This window comes from Nestor notabilis, unplaced genomic scaffold (genome assembly GCF_000696875.1).
Source record: "Nestor notabilis isolate BGI_N333 unplaced genomic scaffold, ASM69687v1 scaffold2924, whole genome shotgun sequence".
Classification (NCBI taxonomy): domain Eukaryota; kingdom Metazoa; phylum Chordata; class Aves; order Psittaciformes; family Psittacidae; genus Nestor; species Nestor notabilis.
In genome coordinates, this window is record NW_009925014.1 from 78,359 (window position 1) to 91,211 (window position 12,853).

At 42.3% G+C, this 12,853-nt stretch overlaps 1 protein-coding gene across 1 annotated transcript in view; it reads right to left on the reverse strand.

Moving 5' to 3' along the window:
* Window positions 1-12,127, reverse strand: part of ADAMTS3 (ADAM metallopeptidase with thrombospondin type 1 motif, 3) — an 86,488-nt gene extending 74,361 nt beyond the window's left edge. The window contains exon 1 of the mRNA XM_010012848.1: window positions 11,765-12,127. The gene's annotated coding sequence lies outside the window, so the exon portion shown is untranslated. The remainder of the gene's footprint in view (window positions 1-11,764) is intronic.
* Between the last annotated feature and the right edge of the window lie 726 nt (window positions 12,128-12,853).

Genomic DNA, 12,853 nt, shown 5'->3' on the forward strand with positions numbered 1-12,853 from the left:
TATGGAAATGCCAATGCTAGAAATATTTACATCAAACTCTTTGTGCAGAAGAAAAAAAAAACCTCTCAAAGGAAAGCAGTTTTACACATTATCGATTTAGGTATAAACCAAGAAAGCCATATGACAGTGCAAGGTTAGAAAGTTTAGTTGCTGTTGCACTGTTGCTGCTTTTTAAAAAGAGAGTCCAAGTAACTTATTAAAGTTATCAGCCAAGTTGCAGAAGCAGTCTAGGAAAAATACTTATCAGTTTAAAATGGAAGTCCTCTCAAAGGAAAGCAGTTTTACACATTATCGATTTAGGTATAAACCAAGAAAGCCATATGACAGTGCAAGGTTAGAAAGTTTAGTTGCTGTTGCACTGTTGCTGCTTTTTAAAAAGAGAGTCCAAGTAACTTATTAAAGTTATCAGCCAAGTTGCAGAAGCAGTCTAGGAAAAATACTTATCAGTTTAAAATGGAAGTGAAAGCAAGTACTTCACCCCATTAACAGGAACGTCAGTGCTGCAGCTCTGTTCATCATTTCAAGAAACTCCCAATGAAACACAAGGGCAGGAGGACAGAGCGACTAACTTCTATTTCCACAACTCTTTCAGAGCCCGAATCAGAGCATGGTGACTAGGGTTGCAGTGTGACATTCCTCCTCCCACCCCCAAAGGTAAGAACTGGTCTGCGGACAAGGAGTTCCTACAACACACAAACCTACCTCCTCCACCTTCCCCCTTTCTCTCAATAACCCTGCATGGTATTTTCTGCCCCATCCTGTTTCTTGCCTATTTTGCAAACCTCAGACCATGCAGCTTTGAGGTCAGATTCCAGATACAACCAAGTACAGTGCTGAATAAACACACGACATCAAAAAAGGCTCTTCTGAATATGGCTTCTGTATTTCTACCCTACAAAACATAGCCTCAAACTTAGTACAAACTCTACCATCAATAAGAACTTTGAGAGAGGTTACAAGGATTAGGTTTGGAGAACATTGACTATTTCAGTATCTATTTGCCTTCTCTTACTGAGACACGTAACGCATGTGATAGGTGAAGGCAGAATGAGAGCCCAGTTCATGTGCACTGTGTGTGTTATCAAGGGTCCACAGAAGTTACACAATCTGTTTTTTATGACTAAAACTATAAAAAAGGGTTGTATTGAGTAATTTTAATAAGCTTAGGCTATTTTATAATCTGTTAGCTGTGAGACTTCAGGAATTGAAAAAAAAAAAAAAAACAACAAAAAAAAAAACCCCAACAACCCCCCCCAAAAAAAAACTTAAGAAGCATATGCTACTCCAGTAACAAAAAGCAAAAAATCCAGAAAGGAAATTATTTGTCAAAATGGTTTAAAAGCACTGTTTTGTGAAAACACATAGCCAAGACTAAAAGATGCGATTCAGCAACAGCCACTAAAGAGTACCCAGTCACCAGAGACATGTTTCAGCCCATTTTTAACCACCTGAGCAAAGAACAGTATCATTTAACTCAGTATCATTATCAACAGTCTCATTACCAACTCAGACACTCTCCAACTCTGCAAGCATGGGCTTATCTTCTACACACCAACCAGGGACACTTCATTAGTGTTCTATTTAATGTGTGAAGACCTGCTCCAAAGTCAAGGAGGTGGCTGTCTTAAATGTTAAATAGAAGATAGCACTACAGCAGCAGTACCTAGAGCAATGAGGCTCTGAGGCTGTGAACAGGGACAGGTAAATCAGTGGTCTTCAGCTTCACAGCACACTTCAGGCTGCTGTTCTTTCTACCAGCGACTGTTTCTACTCTTAGTTGCATGAGAGTGCATGAAATGAGATTTATTACCTGTGAACAGCAGTCTGAGGTCCTAAATATATTGCCGAAAAGGTATGAATTACACATAAACCCATGCTCTGTCCTAAAGAATAATTTCAAAATCGGAAATAACCTAGAATAAAAGTCTAGAAGTTGTGGCAAAGCTAAGACGTTTTAATTTTATAAAGAGTGAGAGCTTTTTCTTGCAGGCTTTCTACAGATGCCTGTTCCTAGATCCCTTCCTAGAGAAGATAACCTGATTATAACAGCTCTGTATTCAGCATTAGCAGAACCAGTGCAACTTCAGATTCAAACTGGCTGTTCTTCTCACCTCTGCCTAACTCACAACATACTGTCAAGTGTCTTACTTAACCTTCAGATATTCCCTCCAATCTAGAAAGACAGGAAAAAGAAGACTAGTAATGGTGTTAAGATTTCTTAGCATCATATTTTCCACTTGTGGCTATGCAGCACATACACATTTTGGCAAACCTAGGGTAGTTCTTAAGTTCCCAAATCAAGAGTTTTGGGCTATTCCTGTTGGACGTTCCAGACGTCCCCCAGGAAGGCCCAAACTGAAGTCCTCCTCTTCTGAAGATTTCATAAAGAACATGGATTTCATCACTTCAGGTCACTCGGATGCCAATCTGAAATGACTTCACCTCCTCATCTCCTCCCTTCAGCTCCTTTGTCTCCTTCCAAACCCTCAAAACATGACTTGTATCTTCTGGCTCCTCAGCACACCAGCAGCACTTGGCCCATCCATTTGGCATTAATGCTTCTGAAAACCCTATTTCCAAGGTAGAAGCTGCATCACTTCGTATGGCAACAGCTACTCCAGCCCTTTTCTTTTGATGAACTCTTTGTCCAGGCAAAAAAGTTGGCTGGTTCATTACGCAGATGGTCATTCTGGATTTTCAAACAGATGAAGTATTACCCACAGCCAGCTAGACAATTATGCCTTGCTGTGAATTCCAGTTAAGGCTTTTTTAGTTTCTAGCACACTTTCTTTTGTATCATAAATCAGTGTTACTGCACTTTCAGGCCAGACATCACATTCACTGTGGCTACTAGAGCAAAAGACACACAGAAAGCCAAGGAAAAAAAACTCTAGTGGAGTGTTGCCTAGAAGACATCACACCAAACAGCTTTCATGCCAGTCATCTCACTCCTTAATTGAAGGATGAGGAATTATGCAGGACTGTCAAAATAGGTAGGATTGATTCTACTTCCATCTTTGCTTCCAACTATTTAATAACCTGCTCCCACTCTCTCCTGAATGGATCTCAAAGATCATCTGGTCCACCCTTTGAGACCTTGTTTTAAGACCAATATGAAAACTTTACTTCCAGTTACCAAAAACTGTCTACAAATGAGCCCTAAACCACTTCCACCATTTTTGAATGGATATAGGTTAAGGGAGAAGACTGCAAAAGATCCCTGGAACCTGACTTCCTCCAAAACCAATGGAAATACCTAAACCAGGTAACCAACAGGAGAAGTTGTAGTCTCAAGTCTCTTATTTTCTTACTGTTACCCTCCATCTACTGCGCTGCTGGTGTGCCACCCAATGCCTTCTGCAGCACAAGGATGGAAATAATCCTACCTAAACCAGAATCCTCCAGTTCCACTTTGGGAAGGTACTCCAGTAATAATATCTCACCCTAGAAAAGCTGTATTTGATACACAGCCTAAGGATAAAACAACACATTCCTGAAAAAGAAACAGACAGGAGGGACAGTTGGATTGGGCAGGAGTCCAACACCACCTCCAAACCTGACAGTGTTGCTGACTTTCAGAGCAGTGTGCTGGAAACTATTCCCTTATTCATTCCAAACTTATTTAATTCTGCAAGGATCCATCTGCAGAAGAGACTCCCAGAGGGAAATATCCTTTCAGCCTGCCAAGAAAAAAGGGTTAGGAATTCCAGCAACTGGTACAACGCCATCCCCTGAAATCCCTCCACCCAGAGCCCCAGCATTCAGTGATCTTTCAGAGAGAGCTGTGGATGAAGGAAAGCAATAGGCTGACTATTATCTGTCATTTCTATACATGTTGTATGAGAAATTTGCAGTTTCCATCCTACCTATATTCTGAGTTTTATCCTGGACTGAAGAAATCGGCTCCAGAGAGGGAAAACAGGAGATCTTGGAGGCACCATGCCCACAGTGTAGGATATTTCCAAGGATATTTTACTTCAGGAGCTCATTTCTCCAGTGCAATGCCATAAGAAGAATGGGACAAACCTCAGAAAATCCTGGCTCTCAGGTCTGCAAATAAAGTATTGGATCAGGGAAAATAATTCAAAGGCCAATTGCTCCAATGGACCTGTGACACAGGACTATTTCCAGGAGTGCACTGCAAGACACACATGCAATGGTGTCTGCAATATGTTCCTGAAAGTCCTGCTCTCTGTCTTGGAAAGCAGAAAGTGGTGGTATAGCATCAGCAAGGGGTGCATCCTACAGTACTCTTCATCGCTGCTTTTGCCATAAAGTGAAGGCAAATTCCTCCTGAGAAGGCTGGAAGTCTGTTTGGGATGCTACAGCAAGCTGTTGCTAAACAAGCCGGAAAGCTTGATGGAGCTTCTTCCAGTAAGTGGAAGCAGCTCAAATCTCAGATCAACCTCATTTTTCAGCTACATGCTCCCTCATCACAAATGTCAGCAGAAGTTCATATACTAGGCAATAGACTTTGTGGAATAAACATGGATGAAACAAGCAATGAAACAGGTTATTTAAGAAAGGCAAGTGCCAAGATGAGGACACTCAATACTGGGGAGGTTTTGAGTGAGATACTGATGTGACACCAAAGCCAGAACTGGTCATGCCCAGCCCATCACACCCACCGCTGCTTTCAACAGGGATGGTTCAGTGTTCAGCTTTTGCTCCTCTGGGCTCTGCACAGCCTGAAAAAGCTGGACTCAAGAGAAGATTCAGTGGTATTCTGGGGGTGAAATAAAGGGATGATGTTTTTGTTGGATTATATAGAAACACGGCAGCTTTATCCTTTTTTTTTTCAATTCCCCGTCTTCAGAGCACTCACACCACAGATACGCTGCTATACAGGTATACTCTTCGTACAAGGGCAAAGGAGCAGCTTAACAAAATTTATTTCCCATTAAGATCAGCTCAAGAAGGGCTGTAAAACCACAGCTGTTCTGCAGGAACATGCTGCTAGATCAACTCAAACCTGACCAAATCCCTGCATGAGAGAGGTTTATTCTCACATCTTCACAGCCATAAGCAAGCATCCCCCTTTCACAGCCTAACCACCTTCTCAGCTCTGTAAGCTACTCCATCAGTGAAACGAAGAATAAGCAAAGAAAGATAAGACAACAGTCATCCTGCTTTTTAGACACGAAATCTCCAGACAGGGATGTGTGGACTTAAAATACACTACTTTACATAGACTTCCTTTCCTTAAAATATGCCACATCAAAAATAATTTAAAATAAATAATGAAAAAGCTATTTTCAATTTTAACGTCTACACTGCTCTTGAGGAGTAAAAGGCTTCTTTCTATAGGAAGTATCAATATACAGATTTAGAACTAGTCCTAGTTTTAAGACCGATACATATGTAACTATTATCTAGTAGGTTTACACACAGTTTAAACCTGTGTTATCTTGAATTACTTTGTGCTGCTAAATGGGCTGCTCTGAAGCCAAATGTATACAGCATGAAGTGATGTGTTCAGACTTATTTTACCTGGCTAATAATGTGGAATGATGAGCCCTGGGTTCAAGCAAGTAATTACTGTAATCAAAGTGATGAAGGAGAAAACTGAGTTACTTCAAAGGTAGGCTTCAAGCACCTTGCTCAAGTCTGCTTATAGCCCCTGGTCTGGATCTTTCCTTCTCCCCCTGAGACTTCATACTGTGAAAAGCCCACTGCTGAGGAAGAGAAAAAATAATCTCAAATTTGTTCAGAATCCCTTCTCTTGGAAGAGATTTCTTGGTTCTGATTCATTCCCCAAGGCCCAAAACAACTGCAGCCCCTCTGCTGATATTCCCCAGCAGTCCTCGTGCTCTTTGCCACAGCAGGAGCTGGTCTGTGACCATCAGTCACACAGGGACCATGGTGCGGGGATGTGCAATGTACTTGTGTCACAGAATGGTTTGGGTTGGAAGGGACCTTAAAGCTCATCCAGTTCCAACCCCTTGTCATGGGCAGGGACACCATCCACTAGACCAGGTTGCTCCAAGCCCTGTCCAACCTGGCCTTGAACGCTGCGAGGGATGGGGCATTCACTACTTCATCTGTTTTTGTTATTTAACCACATTAGACCATGCTCCCAGTGTTTCCTTTCCCAAGATTCCTCCAGCACCTTCTCAGGGGGCCACAGCAGCAGACAGGGCTGTGCCATCCCTCTCCACACAGGAGTGGAACAGGTCTTGCAGGAGGGATTTCTTCAGGCCTTTTACTTTTGTGCTCCATTTAAAAATACACAACATCTTTTTCCATTTGGAAAAGCTATTACCCAAACTGATGGCATATTTCCGTGCTATGAAAGATATTTGTGCAGCTCCTTATATCTTGGCTACATCAAGTCCATAGCAGTACTACTGTATATCTATTCAGTTTTTCCTACAACCACGCAATCCTTGGGACAAAGGGAGAGGGAGCTGAAGCCCATAGGATAATTAACATTTCAGAGGAGACTCAGCAGTTCAATCAGCCTTGAAAATGTGAAGCATACAACCAAGTGGAAACTCTGAGCATAACCCTTCTTACTACTTCCTACTTTGTACAACTTCTGAAGAACGGAGGTTCCCCCCATTCACCATCCTTGAACAGGCAGCAGAAGTTGGTGTGAAGAACAGGTTTCTAAACCTACCTGCTAAAGCAAAGAGACTTTCTTCGCACCAATAAAAAAAAAAAAACAAAACTTTTCAATTAGGTTTTACCTTACTTTGGTCATGGGCTGAGGTCCCTTAGGAGCAAGAGCTGAGCTGGGATGTGGATCTTCTCCCTATTCACATCATCTTCTGCAAACACAAACACTCCCCAAGCAATCATGCATCCACCTGTGGTATCTGTCTTACAGACATAAAGTCTTTGGCAGAAAAAGCTTCACAAAAATGAGTTTCGATTAGAACTTTGGAAGAAAGGGGAGATTTTACATGGAGAAGGGCAATTTTTTTCTAAGCAAGAAAGGGAGAAATGCAAGGCAGAAGGAGAGAAGGAGACATGAGGGCTAAGTGAGGCAAATCTATCACTAGCCCAGATTTGAACTTATAAAAACAAAGAAGAAATAAATTGAGCTGAGCAAGCATCTGCATAAACTTTGACTAAACTACACGAAGCAAACCTGCTTGTTATGGGTGACAGCTTCAAGAAGATGCAAACTAGACATCTAAAGCATTTCTGTATTATATTATTTTAAACTATCTTGACATTTTCTTTCAATCACCATCACCTCCCTTCTCAACACTCCTTCCCCCCGTGCTTTATGCAAGAAGCCTGAAGACATGAATAAGCAACACGCTGGCACTGCATTTTCCCAAGTTTCTGGAGCTTCTGAACTTTGGGAAATCCTCTTTACTATGGATTACTACATCCAGAAAGTCAGGGTTAGCCTCTGGGAAGTGCTGTGTGCTGGGGAGGTGACAGGGATGAAGTCCAAGCCCAGCCTGACAGTGACCAGCAGCTGCTCAGTTGAGCAGGGAGAACAGGCTGAGGTTACCAGATGGGATTTGTCTATCCAAAGAGGCAGCTGCAACCCATCAAGCCCAGTTAATAAGTCTGTGGGGCTGCCAAGCACAGCAAAATGCAAGTGGTAAGCACAGGCATGGCAGGTTAAGGGAGTTCACTCAAGGATGTAATCACTGTGGGAAGCGTGCAGTAGGGCAGGGGAGCATGGATGGAGAATGTTACATCAGCATAAGGCCCTGCTACTGTCTGCACAGAACAGCACGTGGTTTGTTCTCCTTTGTTGTTTATTCCCTTTTTCTATGTTTCATGGTCCCAGAAGACACCAGGTTGCCAGAGCTCTGCTTGCCACAGCCTGGGCAGTAGACATGAACAAGAAATAAACCTTAATACTTCAGTCTTGATGAAACAACGGTCATAAAAGACCACTTGAAACAAACCAAAATGCCCTGAAACTGCTTAGATTCCAGTATGTGCTCAATCACATGCTTGAATTAAGCATATTTTTAAGGTTTTTCCTGAACCAAGGCTTAAGTCTTTGCGCAAGTATCTCCAGGCTGAGATACTCCAGCCTGTATTTCAGATTTGCCAAAGAAAAGTCACTATGCACATCTCTGTACATGCTTCCATTCAGACACTTCATATCATTCCATAATCATGGAAAGTCAGACTGCTTTGGGTTGGAAGAGACCTTAAAGCTCATCCAGTTCCAACCCCTTGCCATCGGCAGAGACACCTTCCACTAGATCAGGTTGCTCCAAGCCCCATCCAACCTGGCCTTGAACACTGCCAGGGATGGGGCAGCCACAGCTCCTCTGGGCAACCTCCATAAATACTATGCCAGAAATGCAGAACAGACACCTGCAGAACCACCAGCATTCTGAAACACAGTAATAAAACCACCAGGCAGTTCCTACATGAGTAAGTGTTCTTCTGCCATGACAAGTGCATGGACACGCATGCAATTTTTTAGATAAACAGGGTTATTTTCAAGGGATATTAAGAATATGTGAAGACCAGAATTCACCAAACTGATGGCATGCAGATGACTGTTACTGCAAAAGTAGATATGCAAACTATTTCAAAACAAAAGTACTCGCATATTTTGGGGTTTAAATGTAAACTTAGATTCAGAAAGAGACTATAGGCCTGCTTTACTAGTGCAAATGCCAATTATTCCATGTATCTACAATCAAGCAATCAAAATTCAGCAGCCTTATGTTCCATGTTCCTCAGAGCCACACATTTAGTGCTGACAGCAGGCACTAAACGATACAAAATTCAGCAGTGTCTATGAAGTGCACGTTAGCACAACATACAACTTTGCCCTGCTATCAGTATGTGTCTTATGAGTCTTGATTATGCACAAAATAAAACTGGGGGGTAGGGAGGTCTTTCACACACTTAGGCCAAGCCATAAGTGACTGAAAGCAAGCCATTAATGTTCTTTTTCTGTTACTCATGATAGACAATTTCTTTTATAAGCTATACCTTGAATGATTTGCTACCAGTGGTTCCCTCTGCTTTCTCCCCAAAGATTAAGAACCTACCTGATTACACTGGAGAGTGTCTAAATTCTTCTGAAGTCCAAAATAAATCTTTCCAACAGACACATGGCCCTAGAATTTCTCACTCTTGTTCCAGTTTCTGTTAAGCTGTATTATCTCACACTTCACATCTTTAGTATACACTGAGGATCAAATATTCTAGCTTGGTTGAGAGACACACAGTACAGCAACAGAGAAGACAGAAATGCTAACTGCAAGTTACTGCTAACCTTGGAGCTGGCAGGAGGGGAAAAAAAACCCATAAATCTGCAATCCCATCAATCCTGAGGATTATTTATTTATTTCACACTCACTTGTTTACTGTTCCAAAGGACTGTTACAACACGTAGGTGAAGTGAACAAGCCAAAGTGCTTAAAGATATGTTTTAACACAGGAGCTGTTCCAGTGTGCCTCCAGCAGCAAAGCAACATGGTGGGGACAGTCTACCATGGCTTCATAGCACATCCATGCTCCACGGTAGAAATATGCTCGCACAAAGTGATATTTCATCCTGCAGAAAATTTGTCCTTTAAACTGATCTCTCACTCTGTGCAGAGATAGAAAAGGAAGCCATGATTTTTTTTTTTCTAAACCCGTAAGTCGGGGTAATTTAAACAGCTGTAAACTACAAAGGGTGGAAGAAATATAAATTTAAAATATATAAAATGCATGAAGTCTAGCTTTTCTAAAATAGTATCTAATGACTTGTACAGACAAGATACGATGATGAAGTAAAGTTGATACTGAATAAAGACCAAAAAACCCTCTTTTGCATTACCATTACATGGCTTTTACCGTTACGTGCTGTACCAAATGTGTGTCTGCTTGCATGAAAGCATCTCCGTAGATACACTAAAATGTGTACACTCACAACTGCAATAGTTAGGGCATGTGTTCATCTACTTACATTTACAAATATTAGCCTACTGAGAGTGTTCACCTTGATTATTAAGTGCCCATATTAATGGAACAGAATTTACTGCCATTGGTTGAAAAATTCTGGCTACCATTATTACCAAATTGCTTTAAGATTTTAAAGGACTTTGTCCATCTGGTTTCCAACCCCACCACTTGGTGGATGCTTCAGGGGCTTAAGGAAGCCCCTCAAAGGTAGGATGAGGCAGCTTGGATTGAGATGAACAAAGACAAGAGGAACCCAGAAGCAGTGACCCACTCTCCTCCTCAAACAAAAAGCTCATGTTCTCCCAAGCTCATGTTCTCCCAGTCCAGTCCCTAAAACCACAGAAAGCACATGAAAGGCTTATCCTGGGTGTGATGGGCAAAGTGGCCCAACATAACGGACACACTCCTTTACTTAGGACCCCTTTGGTATCTGCTGTCGTCTTATATACGTGGAGGTTTGTCAAGACATCAACCACTTCATTTTAATTAGCTGAAAACACAACACCAGCAGCTTGTCAGCCACATGGCAACCTCTGCAGAAGCTACTGTACTCCTAAATCTAATTCCATTTAATCCAATTTATTGTCTTAACATGCTGTCTCACTTAACACAAGAACTGCATTCAGGACTACTGCTAAAACAGCTATCAAGCTGAGGGTATCCATCTCAAGAACTACACCTGAAGCTGTATCCATCCAGGCAGATGCCTGTGCTGCCTTTGTAAGCACAGCACACTGCCAACATATTGTCCTAAAAAACAACCCGAATAAACCAAACACACCAAACTGACATCAGCTGACCACCTCAGGTGTAAACATGACCAGAATTTCCTTTCTTTAAACAAGGAGAGTTGCGGAGCTTTCTTTGTGCATCCCCTCAGCACTGACTCAGGACTCCAAGACACTGATAGAGTTGCCTGTGCAGTGGCTGGGGCAGGCTGCAGAGGTGGGGAGGTTTCCTAGACAGCACTTATTGCCAAAGGGAATCAAAATCTTAACCTGTGGCATGTGACAGGAAGAGGGAAACCCATTTCCAAGAAGAGATACTCGTTGCAGACTTGTTCACACAACTCCTCTCCTGCACAGCAGCAGAGCAACCACTACATTAATCTTCCTGGATGTTGCAGTCATGTTCCGCCACTGCTCCTGCTACTTAAAGAGTACAAGGTGGGTATTGTTAGCTTCCTTTACCACATGATTGAATTAATGAATGGTATGTGTGCTCAGTGCATGCCCAGTCTTTCAATGTGGGATTTGTGCACCAAGCCAGTCACCCCATCTGCTGAAGCCACAACCAAATACCTCGTGTTTCCAAGGAACCCAGTGCAGTTTGGAGAGCCAACCGCTTATAGATGTGAGCCACTCAGTTCTCACACAACACCTTCTGATGAAACAACATGGCATGTAAGCAAACAAAAAGCATGCTTATTTAATAAATAAACCCTTTAAAACTTGAATCTGTTGCTATTCTTGGACTACAGGGCAGCCTATGACTTTGCTACCTGAGAAGCACACGGTGATGATTTGGATACCAAATTTTACATCTGCTCACTAAAAGGTCATCTTTTAAGTCTTGAAACGACTTCATTATTAATTTTCCTATTTGTAACACCTCGTAGCAGTAAAAAGAAAGACCAGCAAAATGAAGGTTTGATTTCTCTCTCACACCACCACCATCAAGGACTTTGCTCATTAAACTCAGAAATTATCCAAAAATAAAGCAGGAGATCTGTATACATCAATATATACTGAAGCATTTTCTAATGGATTTAAGAAATGAAGTTCTTCAAATGGTATCATGAGCAACATGTAGTTAAAAGCAACAAAATCTGTGTACAGAGTGGTAAACCAGCAGACATCAGTGCCATAGCAAGCCTTACCAGACCATCACAATTGCTGATAGCCACGGAAGCTCCAGGGATGTCTGTTATATCTCCCACATAAGCACAGTTGGTCCACAGGGGCTCTCTCTTCCATAACCTCTCTGTAGCAGTTCTACTCTGACTCGTGTTACAAGCATCACTTCCAGTTTGCACAGAGTCTTCGTACCACTCCACGACGGCCTCAGGAGCCACTAAACGAGTGTTGGGTTTCAGACGGAGGTGGAATTCCTGTCCGAACGCAGTGACGTTAAAATACAGCTGTTTGAGGCTCTGGGATACCTCCCGCGTTGATCTTCTTTGGTGACTTGCAGAGAGGATATTGGAGATGTAGCTTCCGTCTGCACTGGTACTGATTGGAATCACTAACCCATACGGTCTTGGTCTGCTTTTTCGTAATTCTGCAAAAAGAAATACCCAAAACCAAGTAAAATTAGAACAGGAGCATGGAACAAGCCTGAAGACTAGATGTGCAGCTACAGAAGTGCATGTTAGCAGGACAAATGGTAAATGGAAGGACATAACGGGCCATGGCTTGACTGTTGGGGGCTACAGTCATTTGGAGAGCACTCCAGTAACTCATTCAATGCACAACACACCACAGCTACTGCATGGTCAGGCCTAACACCAAATGCCATGTGCATAGGAACCCTCTTCATCACATCTTGCCTCTCAAAATTCCCAATTTAGGATTCCTGTTGGAGCTACTCTAAATCACTCCACCCACAAGCTCGGTTGAAAGATGATAAACGCACTGTAGCATTGAAAAGGACAGGGGACAGTGCCACTTGTCACACCAATATGCATTATATTATCTCCTAGACAGCTAGCCTAGAAGCAAGCACACCCAACCAGTGCAAGCAAATGTAGAGTATGTGTCACTGTTCTCTTTAGCTGGAACACTCAGGCTTGTAGATCTTCACTTGGGTACCCTCCAGCAAGGCCTTTAACACTCCTAATTGTTGTTATAAAAACGCTTTGTGCTACTTCTACACCGACACCAAGAGGACACATAAGGAAGATGCAGAAAAGTGTTTGACGCATTGTCACATTAAGCAAGGAACAACAAATCTGGGATGACATGAGCAG